Source organism: Halichoeres trimaculatus, unplaced genomic scaffold, assembly GCF_033239565.1.
Source record: "Halichoeres trimaculatus isolate MK-OKI-2021-1 unplaced genomic scaffold, fHalTri1.1 fHalTri1_scaffold_11, whole genome shotgun sequence".
Taxonomy (NCBI): Eukaryota; Metazoa; Chordata; class Actinopteri; order Labriformes; family Labridae; genus Halichoeres; species Halichoeres trimaculatus.
In genome coordinates this window covers 4,121,532-4,135,939 of record NW_027437189.1, presented here as the reverse complement: position 1 = coordinate 4,135,939, position 14,408 = coordinate 4,121,532, and the positions used below count along the sequence as shown (strand labels likewise).

The following is a 14,408-nucleotide window of genomic DNA, read 5'->3' as shown; positions in this document are numbered from 1 at the left end:
CAACTTCAGACGTTCCCTCAAAGTTTTGCTGCTCCTGTCACTGACCTCAAAGCTGTTCGGCATTGGCAGAGAAGATTTGGCCAATTTTTTATGGAGGCAAACGTCATACTTAACTCTACTGAATGCATGTTGCTAGAGAGAAGCTCTCTCTTCTTTGTCCGTCTCTTGTAATATTTTCGTCTCTTTTTCCGTCATCTTTGTATTTGGAGTGAATCATTACTTTGTACAGCTCATTTTTTGGTCATAGACACCAAACTTTTTGTGGCTTCAGTGATATTTTTACTACTTTTGCTCCTGTGTTTGTCTGGAGATCCTACATGTAACCATGGCTGCATTGTTTACATGTGAAATCAGCTGTTAGCAGCCCGTAGTATGTCAATGCTAACTGGTGCAAGGCCGGATGTTTCCCCACAAGGTGAGGAGAAGGAGGTGAGGACGACGTGCTGGTTCTCAGGTGTGAGCTAAGAAGTGACGACATGGACCTGTCCTTCCATCCATCGTTATTGGGAACGTAAGATCTATCTCCAATAAGATGGACGAGCTAGCCGTGCTAACCCAGCAACAGAGGGAACACCAGAAGGCAGAGTAGCATCATGCTATTCGCAGACATGGCTAACAGAGCTAACACCAGACACCAACGCCACATTGGAAGAGCTTCACCTGCTGTGAGCAGACAGGATCCAGGAGACAGAGACTGAACAGACTGCTGAAGAAGCTCAGTCCTGGACCCTGTGGAGGTGGAGGCTGGCTGAACTGGCGCCTAACCACGAGGGCTGCAACTAACGGTTATTTTTTATGTCAACTAATCACGATTATTTTGAGTTTTAACCTAATTTGGCCTTTAAAATGTGCAGACCTTTATAATTCAACCTGTGTGTTGCATTTTCACTTCATTTACCCAGAGTTAGGTTCTCTCCTCTGATTGGTCAGCCCTGTGTCATGTTTGTTTGTCTGTCTTTATTTCATTCATGATGACATAAAAAATATAAGCACAATACAAACAAAATAAATCTCAAAATGAATGAAGCAGGTAACAGGGAAATGAAGTTGTTGAACGCAGTGTTGGACAGACTGCTTATTAGTGACTTTGGGCTTGTTTTCTTATGTTTATTTGTTTATTGGGGCTTTGCTCTCTGCATGATCCCGCCTGACTCTCTCCCAGCTCTCCATGACAACGCGTTTAGTTTAGTTTCTCTACATGCGCTATTTCGCTCATGCACACTCCTCCCCGCTGAGTGTTACCGCTGCAGTGTGAGCTCGAGAGTGAGAGCTCCTTCAGATAAATGTCCTCTCTTTTCAAAAGTTAGGGGAGTTTTGACACTAGTTTGAGGCTCAGATCCTGAAAAACTGTCTGTAACAGAGAGTGAAGGAGACTCTCTAAATCATGTTAGCAAACGCTAAACTCCGGGAGCTGTCAGGCTGTCCAAACCGGAGACGCAGAGCCTCTGTCAGCTCGCATCACCGATTTTTCCTCATCAATATTTCCTCATGTATAAACTCAGTGATCTGTTCGCATCAAAGTATCCAATGACTGAAGTTACAGATGAGCATTTACCACCCGGTATTTCATTTCACCATGTGACAATAACAATAAAACCAATAATATGACACGTTAACTGTTAAAATTTGCGTCAATGACTTTTTTTTTAAGTCAACGAGTCAATTATGCAAACTAATCGTTGCAGTCCTAGATCCCACCTGGACATCAATATGCAGTTAAACATTTGAACGTGGCTCTTTGAACACTTGAGCAGGTGTTAGTGAGTAGGTGAGCCCACTGCGCAAAGCGACGTTCACCGGTCATGTGGACATCATAAACAGACGATCAGTAGACGTCAGAGGAGACGTCATCTGGAGTAACAGTCTGCACCTTCAAGAGACCGAAGTTAGACGTCCTTTGAGCGTCGTTTTGCTCAGTGGGAACACTTTTAGTTAAAGGATATTTCGTTACTTCAACTGTGGATGTTCACGCCTTTACTTGTGAAGAGGGCGTTTCTTGGGATAAGGCCAAAAAATGACCTGTTGTGCCTCAAATCAATGCAAAATTGGTAATCATGAGTTGTGCACAGTGAGGCTGTTTGCTGAACAGCACAGGTTGAGCCCATTTCGTTAACTTGACGGTATTATTTTGGCTCATTTGCAGCGGGAAAGTTGCAAACAATGCGCAATCCTTTAGGTAAAATCTCCTACTTTGCAAAAAATCAAGACTTTGCAAATTTAAATCCAACTTTGCTAATGCTTTGTTTTGTCACATGAAAAATTCAGATTATTCCAGATTCCTTTGAGAAATCTGTGGATTTAGACGTCAAAGTTACATAATGTACGACTCTTTATTCACATGAACGTCACGCTGCCACTGGACAGATGTTTTGTTATTTATTACCCCACAGATTGTTCTTTAAAAGTAGAATTTGTGCTGTACCAGGTTTTGGTCTCGGAAGTGTTCTGGGTTCGGTTCCCAGTACGGGTTGTATTTTCCACGAGCGTTTGGAGATCGACTGAAAAAGAAAGCTCGGTCAGTCTCCAGATTTCTTTTTTCTTCATTTGTTACACAACCATTTGTGGTACTTTTCATGTCAACAATTGAGTGCAATAGTTGAACAGCTTCCAGAGGAGACTGTCTGAAATGATGCCCAGTATCTCCCCTTTCTGTTATGGCTTCCTCCTCAAACCTCCTCCCAGTGAAAGCGTTTGGGAAACCTTTAAACACTTTGGATTTCAGTCTTTCTGCTCGACACCTTTCACCGTGTCAGAGAGGAAGCTGGAAATAAAAGGTCAGGTGTCAAAACTGTCATTTAATCTTAGATTATTACCAGTAAAGTGTCTGCTCTACATTTTTTAGGTTTAGTTAAATAAATCTCCAGAGATGTTGGCTGCTTGAGACGGTTTTGTCAAAGCAAAATAGTCTGATTTGATTGATCTGATGGTTTTGTCACTTGTGTAAATTTGATAATCCCTCACAGGTGATCTAACTTCTAGATTTCTTTAAGATTACATAATCCCACACTTGATAAACTGTCTCGTTTGTCTCTCCCTTTGTCGTGGCTGTCAGCTGAAGGTGTCTGAGGCAAACACAGCTTGTTTGATAACAATCCACATGAATGCTCTTTTTCTTTCGCCTGCCACCATGCTCGTGCTCGCCTGTGTTTCTTGCGAATAGACATTTGGCCGGCTCTCCCCTGCGTACGTGCGGCTCAGTGCGAACACGAGCCTCCAATCCTCTGCCTCCTGTTGTCACAGCAGTCGCTGTGCCCACCAACTTAATCCCCTCAGCTGCGGATGAGCGGGCCCACGGGTAAATGGACGGCACCTGAGTCTGCAGTTATCAGTTCCCCTCAAGTGTCCTCACAGCCCGTCTCTCACGTCCTCTCCGGCTCCTCAGGATGTTTGTGTCCCACCTTAAGTAGTTGTTTTCATTTCTTGGTGCATAAAAAAGTTTTTAAACCTCCTCCTCTGGCCTCACTTTAAGTTTATCAGTTCGTGGCTTTCTGAAAACCAGAGCCAGTTTGGTACCAACGCCCCTCTAAGGTTGCCTGCTTCCTTCCTTCCTTCCTTCCAGAGGGAACAATACTCATGAATCCCAACAAGACACTGCTCCTGGAAGAAAGTTCACAACTTTCTCATCTGGAAAACTTCCGGGTGGAGCAGTGGCACCATCAGGGTTACCACCAGCTCTGTGACCTGAGCAGCGTGAGAACAGAGGAAACCTCCAACAGTTCAATCAAGGAGAGTCGTGGACTGAGAGGAGTGTTTATCAGTATATACACTCACTGGTCAGGCTGGGTGTTGCTAAGACCCTCACGATAAGATTCGATTTCGATTTGATTTTGATTCGATTTCGATTCAATTTCGATTCGATTTTGATTCGATTTCGATTCTTTAGGTTGCGATTCGATTCGATATTGATTTGATTGAATATTGAATTGTTCGATATCAATTTGATTCGATATCGATTTAAATGCTTCAATTATTGATTTTCATGCCCCATGGGAACATATGTGGTATATCACCTCACGTTTTGGAGCAATAAAACAACCCAAACGTCAGACTTTAAAGCTGAAGGATCTGGCTTTATGCTGCTGCTGCTGCTTTGGCTGCCATTTTTTTGTTGTTTGTACACTCGTGGCCCTCGTCCATACAACGTGAATAACACGCACAGCATCCCATTTGCCAGGAAGATGAATTGATTTAGAGGATTTGCTGAATCGATATTGAATTGGGCAAGGCAATATTTGGATGCATGGATTCATCAATATTTTTACCCAACCCTACTCATCGGTCACTTTATTAGGAAGACTTTGCTCGTACCGGGTTGGACCCTCTTTCACCTTCAGAACTGCCTTAATCCTTGGTGGCATAGATTCAACAAGGTCCTGGAAACATTCCTCAGAGAGTTTGGTCCATATTGACATGATAGCATCACACAGTTGCTGCAGATTTGTCGTCTGAACATCCATGATGAGAATCTCCCGTTCCACCACATCCCAAAGGTGCTCTATTGGACTGAGATCTGGGGACTGTGGAGGACATTTGAGTACAGGGAACTCATTGTCATGTTGAAGAAAGCAGTCTGAGATGATTCCAGCTTTATGACATGGAGCGTTATCCTGCTGGAAGTAGCCATCAGAAGATGGGTACACTGTGCTCATAAAGGGATGGACATGGTCAGCAACAATACTCAGGTAGGCTGTGGACTTTTTTTTTCTTCTTTTCTTTTTTTCCCTTTCTTTCCTTTTTTTTCTCTTTTTTTCTTTTTTTTTTTCTTTTTTCTATTTTTTCTTCTTCTTTTTTCTTTCTTTTTTCCCCCTTTTTTTCCTTTTTTTCTTTTCCCCCTTCTTTTCCTTTCTTCTTTCTTTTTTCTCTTTTTTTCTTTTTGTTCCTTTTTTCTTTTTTATTTTGTCCTCCCTTGTTTTTCTTTTTCTCTTTTTTCATTTTTATCTTTTTTCTTTTTTCTCTTTTTTCTTCTTTTTTTTCTTTTTTTCCTTTTCTTTCTTTTCCCCCCTTTTTCTCTTTTTTCTTTCTTCTTTTTCTTTTTTTTCCTTTTTTCTTTTTTCTCTTTTTTCTTTTTTCTTTTTTCCTTTTTCTTTTTTTTCCTCCTTTTTATTTTTTTTCTCTTTTTTCTTTCTTCTTTTTTTTTCCTTTTTACTTTTTTCTCTTTTTCTCTTTTTCTTCTTTTTCTTCTTTTTTTCCCTTTTTTCCTTCTTTTTTCTTTTTTTCTTTTATCCTTTTTTTTTCTTTTTTTATTTCTTTTCCCCCCTTTCTTTTCCTTTTTTTCTTTCTTTTTTTTCTTTTGTCCCCCCTTGTTTTTTTTCTCTTTTCTTTCCTTTCTTTTGTTTTTCCCTTTTTCTTCTTTTTTTTTTCTGTGGACTTTAAACCATGCTCAGTTGGTACTAAGGGGCCCAAAGTGAACCAAGAAAATATCCCCCACACCATTACACCAGCAGCAGCAGCCTGAACCGTTGATACAAGTCAGGATGGATCCATGCTTTCATGTTGTTGAGGCCAAATTCTGACCCTACCATCTGAATGTGGAGCAGAAATCCAGACTCATCAGACCAGGCAACGTTTCTCCAATCTTCTATTGTCCAGTTTTGGTGTTGCTGTGTGAATTGTAGCCTCAGTTTCCTGTTCTTAGCTGACAGGAGGGTCACCCGGTGTGGTCTTCTGCTGCTGTAGCCCATCTGCCTCAAGGTTGGACGTGTTGTGTGTTCAGAGATGCTCTTCTGCAGACCTCGGTTGTAACCAGTGGTTATTTGAGTTACTGTTGTCTTTCTATCAGCTCCAACCAGTCTGTCCATTCTCCTCTGACCTCTGGCATCAACAAGGCATTTTGTCCCACAGAACTGCTGCTCACTGGATATTTTCTCTTTTTGGGACCATTCTCTGTAAACCCTAGAGATGGTTGTGGGTTAAAATCCCAGTAGATCAGCAGTTTCTGAAAAATGAGTTGCTGATTAGAAATTTGCGTTAACGAGCAGTTGGACAGGTGTACCTAATAAAGTGGCCAGTGAGTGTGTGTACTGTTTTGACCAATGATGGCAACAATCCTGTAAAACAGTAACTTTTTCTCTGTATCCACATCATCACTGATCGTTTTGTGCTGATAACTGCAGCAGCTTCCCATCAGTGGTAACACAGATAACAAATGAAGTGTATTAAAAGGTGGTGAAAAGCTCCAGGTGGCCAGTGAGAGATGAGGTGTCATTGAGGAGCAGCCGTGTTGATATTTGGTTTGCACAGGTTTCAACAGAAGTCTCTCAGGGACGACTGATAGATGGAGCTTTTAAAGATCACGTTTGTTTTGTTGAATTACTTGTGGTGGTTGCATGGAGCTTGAATGTTTTTGCTCGTCGTTGAACATACGATCGCTGTCAGACAGTCGCCTGCTGGGGGAGGAGGGAAGGTGCCGTGAGGGATGCTGTACGTATCCAAGGAAATACGACCTGTTTACTTTTTCACCACAATCCATCTCACTCTGTCAGGGCTAGGTTACCTACAGGAAGTGTTTTGATTTGTGTGCATTGTTGTGGAGTGAAGTGCCTCATTGAATAACTCAGCCTGGATAAAGAAGGTCATGCCTGGAGGGGTGAAATAACTGGAAGAGTTTATCAAGCTCAACCCCAGCTCCAAAACAACTGGGACACTGTGTGAAATGTGAATAAAACAGAGTTAAATGGTTTGCAAAGCATTATATACATATTTGACTGGAAATAAAGCCAGGCACAAGTCAGGCACCAGGACTCTTCTACTACAGAGCCATACTATAAACCTCTACATCTGCAGGGCCCCAGGGTGCAACCAAAAATTCTAAGAGTGCGATTAACAATTTTGATTGGTCGCACCAGTGCACCCAGCACTGGAAAACCCTTTCTTTTTTTATAAATATCTTGTGAGTAGCAGAGAAAACTTTCATCTCTATTTCAAGAATTATATCCACATATAAAGTCAGCAGCAGCAGAGGTTTGTGTGGTTTGTATTTTCTTTAAACTTCATCCTGATCAGTTTGAAATGATGATCCGTGCGGTGCTCGCACTCTGAATTAACTTGCTTCAGCTGATCATTAATTTTCCTCACGCTCATCCAGGAGACACCTTTCTTCTGTCTTTGGGACAGGAGTAGAAGAGGAAGAAGTTGGCCTGTTGGCTATGGCTGCCTTTTGCAGTGGCTCTGTCTTCTTTGTCTGTTTCTTGTCATTTCTTCGTCTCTTTTTCGTAATCTTTGTGGATCATGACTTTGAATGGCTCGTTTGTTGGTCAAGCACACCAAACTGGTTTTGTCTTCAGTGATATTTTTACTACTTTTGCTCCTGTGTTTGTCTGTAGATCCTACATGTAACCATGGCTGCATTGTTTACAGGTGAACTTAGCTGTTAGCAGCCTGTAGTATGTCAATGCTAACTGGTGCTAGGCCGGATGTTTCCCCACAAGGTGAGGAAAAGGAGGTGAGGACAACGTGCTGGTTCTCAGGTGTGAGCTAAGAAGTGACGACATGGACCTGTCCTTCCATCCATCGTTATAGCTGTGCTAACCCAGCAACAGAGGGAAAACCAGAGGGCAGAGAAGCATCATGCTATTCACAGACATGGCTAATAGAGCTGACATCGGACACCAGCACCGTGTTGGGGGAGCTTCACCTGCTGTGGGCGGATGGGATAATTGTGCTTTAGATAGAAACAGACATTTATTTTCACCTTATTCTTTCTATTTTAAATTTGGGTGCACCTAAATTTTGTGCTGGTGCACCTAAAAAAAAGTAGTTAGGTACACCAGTGCAACCAATGCAAAATGTTTGTCTGGAGCCCTGATCTGTACAAATGAATAGAGCCACAGATGTGTAAGCTCAGTTCGGATCCCTTTATCAAGCTGAATGCTCCATCTCCTCTTGAGAGCAGAGGACACAGAGTCCATGATTTCCAAAAAGAATGCCAGGTTTGACTCCTCAGACCACAGGACAGTGTTCCACTTCCCCTCAGTGAATCTTAAAGATAAGAAGTCGCCAGCATCTCTAGATTTCCTCTTTGAGTGCTACATATGGGCACGGACAAAGGTGTCAGAAGGGATTTTGAGCCCATGCGGTGACTTCCACTGCAGAGACATCTCTGATTTTGATGTAGATAGCAGCCATCCAGTTTTGCTTTTGGTCTTTGTCCCTTTTGTGCAGAAATTTCTCCAGATTCTCCAAATCTTTGGTTGATATTTTGTTCAATAGTTGATGAAATCTTGAAATTCTTTACAACTCTACACTAAAAAAAGTTGTGCTGTAACTGCTGTACAACTATTTGCTCATGCAGTCTCTCACAGAGTGGTGAACCTAATCCCATCTTCACCTCTGAGCGACCCAGCTCTGTAGAGTGTCTTTTTTATGCCTGGTCACTTTCTCAACCCCTTTTTATTCAGAAAATGTTCCTACAGTCTAATTTTGTTGTACTCTGTTACTGTCCCAACTTTTTTAATGTTAAATGTTAATTTAAATGTTAAATTCTCAGTCATTTTATAGTTTTTGTTGACAAATGTGAAAAAATGTTTAAATGATGGACTCTATTTTAAGATCTTTTATTCCACCGCCTCATTTCAAATGTAATAGTTGAGGTATGTTTTGATTTAACAATAAGCTAGCAGACCATGTGAAAATGGTAAGAGCTACACAAAGATGCAAAGATAAGAAAAACAAACTGTATCACAGAGAAAAAGTTGAGTAAGGTCAGGAGTCATTTTTCAGAGTGATAATTGTTCTTCTCAGAGTCTGAAAGGATCCGACTTCAGCTGACAGCTCAGGGAAGAACATGATCTAGGAGAGGTCTCTTTCTGTCAGTCTCACATTTCTTTGAGTTCGCCCATTAGGTGTGACAGGAAGCTGGCAGGACCGCTCGCTGGGCGTTGCATCTGTTTCCCCAGCAGCAGCTTAACAAATCGCGGCCTTGCACACCAACATCACCGTTCTCACAATTACAGGAGCAGCTGAGAGCAGCTGAGAGCAGCTATCTCAGTGAGGCATGCTGTGCTCAAGGCTACGTCTCTGTCTCTGCCCTCCTGTCTTTCTCCTCCCTCCATTACTCAGCAGTAAAAAGAAAAAAAAAAGGTGTGACTGAAAGCTCATCACATCGAAACTCTTTCCTCCTCTCCCAGAAGTCGTGCAGCTGTTCAGGCATGAAAGTGCAGCAGGTTAGGGAGACACAAGAGTATACATGAAAGGGCAGTATTTAACAACAAGGTGGAGGCTAATACTGTTATCCACATGAACAATTAATCAGGGCTGTGCTATAAAGAAACTATGAAGAAATAAAGTTCCTGTTCCAGGAATATGAAGAGATTTCCTCAGCTCCATTAGCCTAGTAACAAACTCTGACTCGGTAAATATTCCACAGTTAAAGAAGTTTGCCCTTTAGACTGTAAGATATGAATCTGTTAAAGATTTACAGTACAAATAATCAGGCGTTAAGCACAGAAATCAAACTATACAACTGCTTTTGTTCAAAAATGTTGATTTAAAGTACAACGACAAAGTCATTCAGCTCATTGCTCACTGTCACATGGATCCTAAAGAGCCTGGACAAGAATAAAAGCAGGTGAAGGAATATTCATTCAACTTTTTCTACCAAGTCTTGTTGTCTCTTTAATGTTCATTTTGAGTTGAGTCATGTCATATAAATCAAATTACTGGTGGACAAGCATACATCAGTTGTCTTAAAGGTCCCATGTTCTGCTCCTTTTCTGCAGTTTAATCTGGATCATTGATGTCTTCATGAAATGGTAGTGACATGTTTTGGTCCAAAAAGCCAATAAATCAAGCACAGCAGCATTGTTTCCAGGCTCTCATAGCCCCTCTGTTCAGAACGCTCTGATTTAGTGGGCGTGGCCTTCGTATGTAAATGAGCCACCGCTGATACCGCCCCGCTCTTCCACGTCACTGAGAGCGGCGCCACAAGCTCCGAGTGCACAATGTTTAGAAAACAGCAAAGCTCGTTTACTGTGACATTACAGGCTAAAGCTACAGGCTAACCGCAGCTAAAGTTAGCATCCTGAAGCTAACACAGAGACAGGGGGACACTGAGGAAAAGCTCTTCCATCTGCTCCACAGCACACAGCATTTAAAATACTCACATTTCCAGGGTCCAAGGTTTGTTGGTGGATGGTTGGTAATTCGCCTGGATTCAGGACCAGTCTATTGGCTAGCCCTCTGTTGGACTGTCCAAAGTTGGAAAAGCAGTCGGCCGTGAAGTGACTAACACACACATGTACAGTTTTACTGAGTGTAGCTGGAACATTTCCTGATAAATGAACTCTAAACACTTAGTCTGTCTTCTTCTGAGATGGGAAGCTTGTGCATGGAACTATGTGGCTGTTTACAGCCAAAAACAGAGCAGTGATGGCTCTTCAACTTTGGCATTCTGAACAGCAGCTGGGAGGGGGGGTTTGGAGGTATCTGCTAAGGTGGACCAATCAGGTCAGACTTGCTCCTGATTGGTCAAAAAAGAGAATCGCTGACATCGGCAAATCCCCAAAATCCAAACAGCTCGTTTAAGGTCAGGATTTTACATTCACAAGCTCTACGAAGTACAGGTTTTGTCATTAAATATCACATTTTGTGGGCTGGGAGGAAAGCCAAAGACCCACAAATTTCACAAAAAAACTTAATAAAGTGATTTTTGCTTAATATGGGACCCTTAAAACTAAGGCCAGATTGCTTCCACATTAGCATGGGGTGGCATGGGCCAGTGGACAGTGTTATAATGGCAGAGAAAAATCAGGCCACAATTAAAAACATGAACATAACTATTAATATTAACCATACAGCAACATTGATGATTTACTGTTTTGGATGATTCGATGACAAACATGTAATATTATGAATCGGTAACACGTGCTCTATGGTGACTGGAAGTTTACATGCCACACAGTTTTTAACTGGATATATATCATGCTTGATTGTGTATAAGGCCCATAATAGGTAACAGGTATTACACCACATAAAAAGGAATCTAAGTGGTCAGACGCTTTCGGGATGTATGATGAAAGTGCCTAGAGATCTGAAGTTTGGCTTCATTTTACCAAATAAAGAGGTAAAGAGGAAGCTAAATGCTATTTATGTTGCAAAATAGCTTCTTGCAACAGGAAGAAAAAAAACTTCCAAGGCTGAGCACATCAGCATTGTGCTTTATCTTTATCTTGTTCTGCTTAAGGTTTCTGTTTGGAAAAAGGAAGTTTTGTTGCTACCTTACTAAATAAATGCTGCAAACTGAGTTGCAAAATGAGACTCCGGTGTCTTAACGGTGTGTTTAACTTCCTGCTGAAAGCTTGATGCTGAAATGCCTACAGATGTTTTTTCAGGGAACACATGACCATGTTGTAAAATAACTTCCACGGTTCACTGCTCAGTTTTTGGCTAACTTCTATTAATATTTGATCGGACTGGTTTAATTTGTCACCAACCTTCCAGAGTGATATATTTCTTAAGTTTTCTGTATCACCAAGCAACAGAGAACAACACAGAGAGGGATGGTGATAACTGAAACACTTTTTGATTCACACAGGTTGAATAGCTGTTCCTACAAGGTGTGTCCTTCAAGTGTCTGGCCTGACACACACACACAGACTTAACACAGACATAACTGGGTCTGCCCCCACCTTGTCTGTCATCCCAGCTCTTTAACCTTGAGGAGATTTCTCCAAAATGCATACACTCACAGATTACCCAGTGGAAACCCCGCTCAGCCTAAAAGCTTTGTGGTTGCCTAGTTGCCCACCTACTCACCTGTACCCACCTGTCTCCACCTGTGCGGAAACCTGGGCCCAAACAGACTGTCGTCACCATGGGCGGCTCAGTGAGGCTTTGACAGTCTGTCATGGTGCCCACTCTCTCAGGATGCTCTTGCTAACGCGAGTTGCGTGGCAGAGTCGCTCGTCTCTAGAAAACAATGAGGCGAAGATCCTGCCCAAGCTTGATCTGCTGAATCTCACATCCATTTTACCACTTACCTGGACTTGAATTAGCCTCAGGCCTGGTCGTCTGAATAAGTCAACCGAAGCTGCAACAAAGAAAGTCAGGAGAATTATATAACAGCAGTAAATAGGTTTACTGAGAAACCCAAGGCTGAGGTATGCCTGATACAGAATAGTTTGTGCAACATGACGCCCCACCTTGTCTGAGGGCAGTATTATTTATAGCTGCTCTGAATGGCCGCTATTAAACGCAGGCTTTAAACACTGTTGCTATAGAAAGGGGAGAGGCACACTTGAATAGTCTCAAAGATTCAGTATGCAAAGATGATGCTGAGAGAGCTGCAAGATTAGGAACACTAAATTTTTCCAGAGAAGAAATGTGCCTTTGGCAACAGCGCTAAAGACACACGCAGCTTAGCACAGCTGTATGTAGCATGCAAACATATATAACACCAGGATGGCAACCAGAGTTCACCGCTAGCTTTTTACTACGTTACAACATGTGGCCAGTGATACCAAGAATCCCGGTGACAATCCAAAGTTCTGGTAACATTTCGGAATCCTGGTAACATTCTAGAATTCTTGTAACGTTTCAGTTGCCTGGGAACCATCTAAAGTTCTTTTAATATCTCAAAATCCTGGTAACATTTAAGACTTTTGACAACATTCAAGAATTGGGCAACATTCAAGAATCCTGGTAACATTCCGGAGGAAGGGCTATGTTCTAGAATCATGGTCTAACCTTCATTGGGGTCATGTTAAGGATTTCTAGGAAACAGTTGAAAACTCTGGTAACAATTCTGATTTTTGTAATGTTGAATCATTCTAGTAATCTTCCAGAATTCTGGTAACATTCCAATTTCCTGGTAACAATCGGAAGTTCTGGTAATATTTCAAAATACTGGTAACATTTTAGAATTTTGCAACATTCCAGAGCCCTGGCAACATTTTAAAATTCTGATAACATTCCAGATAAGTGGCAACATTCCAGAATCCTGGCAACATTCTAAAAGTCCTACATTCTTAAATTCTGGTTACATCTCAAAATAGGGGTAATATTCTCGAACCTTGGGTGACGTGTTTGATTTCTAGAAAACAGTCTATAATCACGTTAGCAATTCAGGTTTTTGTAATGTTAAATTATTCTAATTATGTTCTAAAATTCGGGGAAGGTATTAGAATTTTGATCACATTCTAGAGTTCTTGCAAGTATCCAGATTAGTGGCAGCATTCAAGAATCCTGGCAACATTCCAAAACTCCTGTAGATTCAGCAATCCTAGTAACATACCAGAGTAGGGGCATGATCTAGAATCCTGGTTCAACCCCCCAAATTTGGGTCATGTGTTGGATTTCTAGAAAACAGTCTATAATTCTGGTAACACTTCAGGTTTTTGTAATGTTAAATAATTCCTATGATGTCCCAAAAACCTGCTAAAGTTTAAAAATTTTGGTAACATTCCAGAATTCTGGTAACAATCTACAATCCAGGCAATACTTTAGAATTTTGGGAACATTCTAGAATTCTGGTAACACTCGAGAGTAGTGTCAACCGTCAAGAATCCTAGTAACATTTTAGAATTCTGGAAATATTCTGAAAACCTGGTAACATCCTAAAATGGGGGCAATATTCTAGAATCATGGTTCAACTCCCAAATTTGGATCATGTTTTGGATTTCTAGGGAACAGTCTACAATTTTGGTAACAATTCTGAATTTTTGTGGTGTTTTCTGTTAATGTCCCAGAATTCTAGTTAATTCTAAGAATCTGATATTATTTAGAATTCTTGTAACATTACAGAAATATGAGAACATTCTGGAATTTCAGTAACCTTCCAGAATACACTCTGCAGTTTGTAATTACATTTCCAGAATTTCAGTAGCATTTCAAAATTCTATTTTTTCTTCAAATTCTTATATGTAACCAGTCATCTAGCAGAATACTGGTTACATTTAAGAATTTGGAGATTGTTCCAGAATTCTGGTTACATTTTAGAGTTTTGGTAACAACCCTGGATGAGTGAAAGAAAATGGATGGGTGTTCGTTTGTTTGATCCGGTTAAGAAAAGACACCTTTTAATTCCCAACTAACAGTTAATTAGTTGCAAAAACAGCAAAATGTTAATTTTCTTGGTCTAAAAAATTCCCTTTATTTTACCTGAACTCAACAAAAGGGGAATTTCCAGACATCCACTTCTTTGAACAGAAGGGTTTAATGTTCGTTGGACTAAGAGTGACCAGTCATATCCTAACCCAGCTCCACTTCTCCCAGTAGAAACCCAAGGGACACGGACACAGGAAATGAGTCAAAATGCTCTCCAGTCTTTCTCAATGGTTTCTGGTTTCACCTCAGAGTATTTCTGGTGTTGCATATATTTTGCACACAAAGGAAAGCAAAGCGGCTGTGTGAGCCAGGCTGCCATGCTGATGTTTAGTTGGTATATTTTTACCATCCTGGTTGAGCATGCTAAC

The 14,408-nt window shown here is 41.2% G+C and overlaps 1 protein-coding gene across 1 annotated transcript in view; it reads left to right on the top strand.

Annotated features, from left to right (window-relative positions):
- The window catches only part of spryd3 (SPRY domain containing 3), an 87,498-nt gene that overhangs the window by 21,236 nt on the left and 51,854 nt on the right, over positions 1-14,408 (top strand). The gene's annotated exons all lie outside the window — the stretch shown is intronic.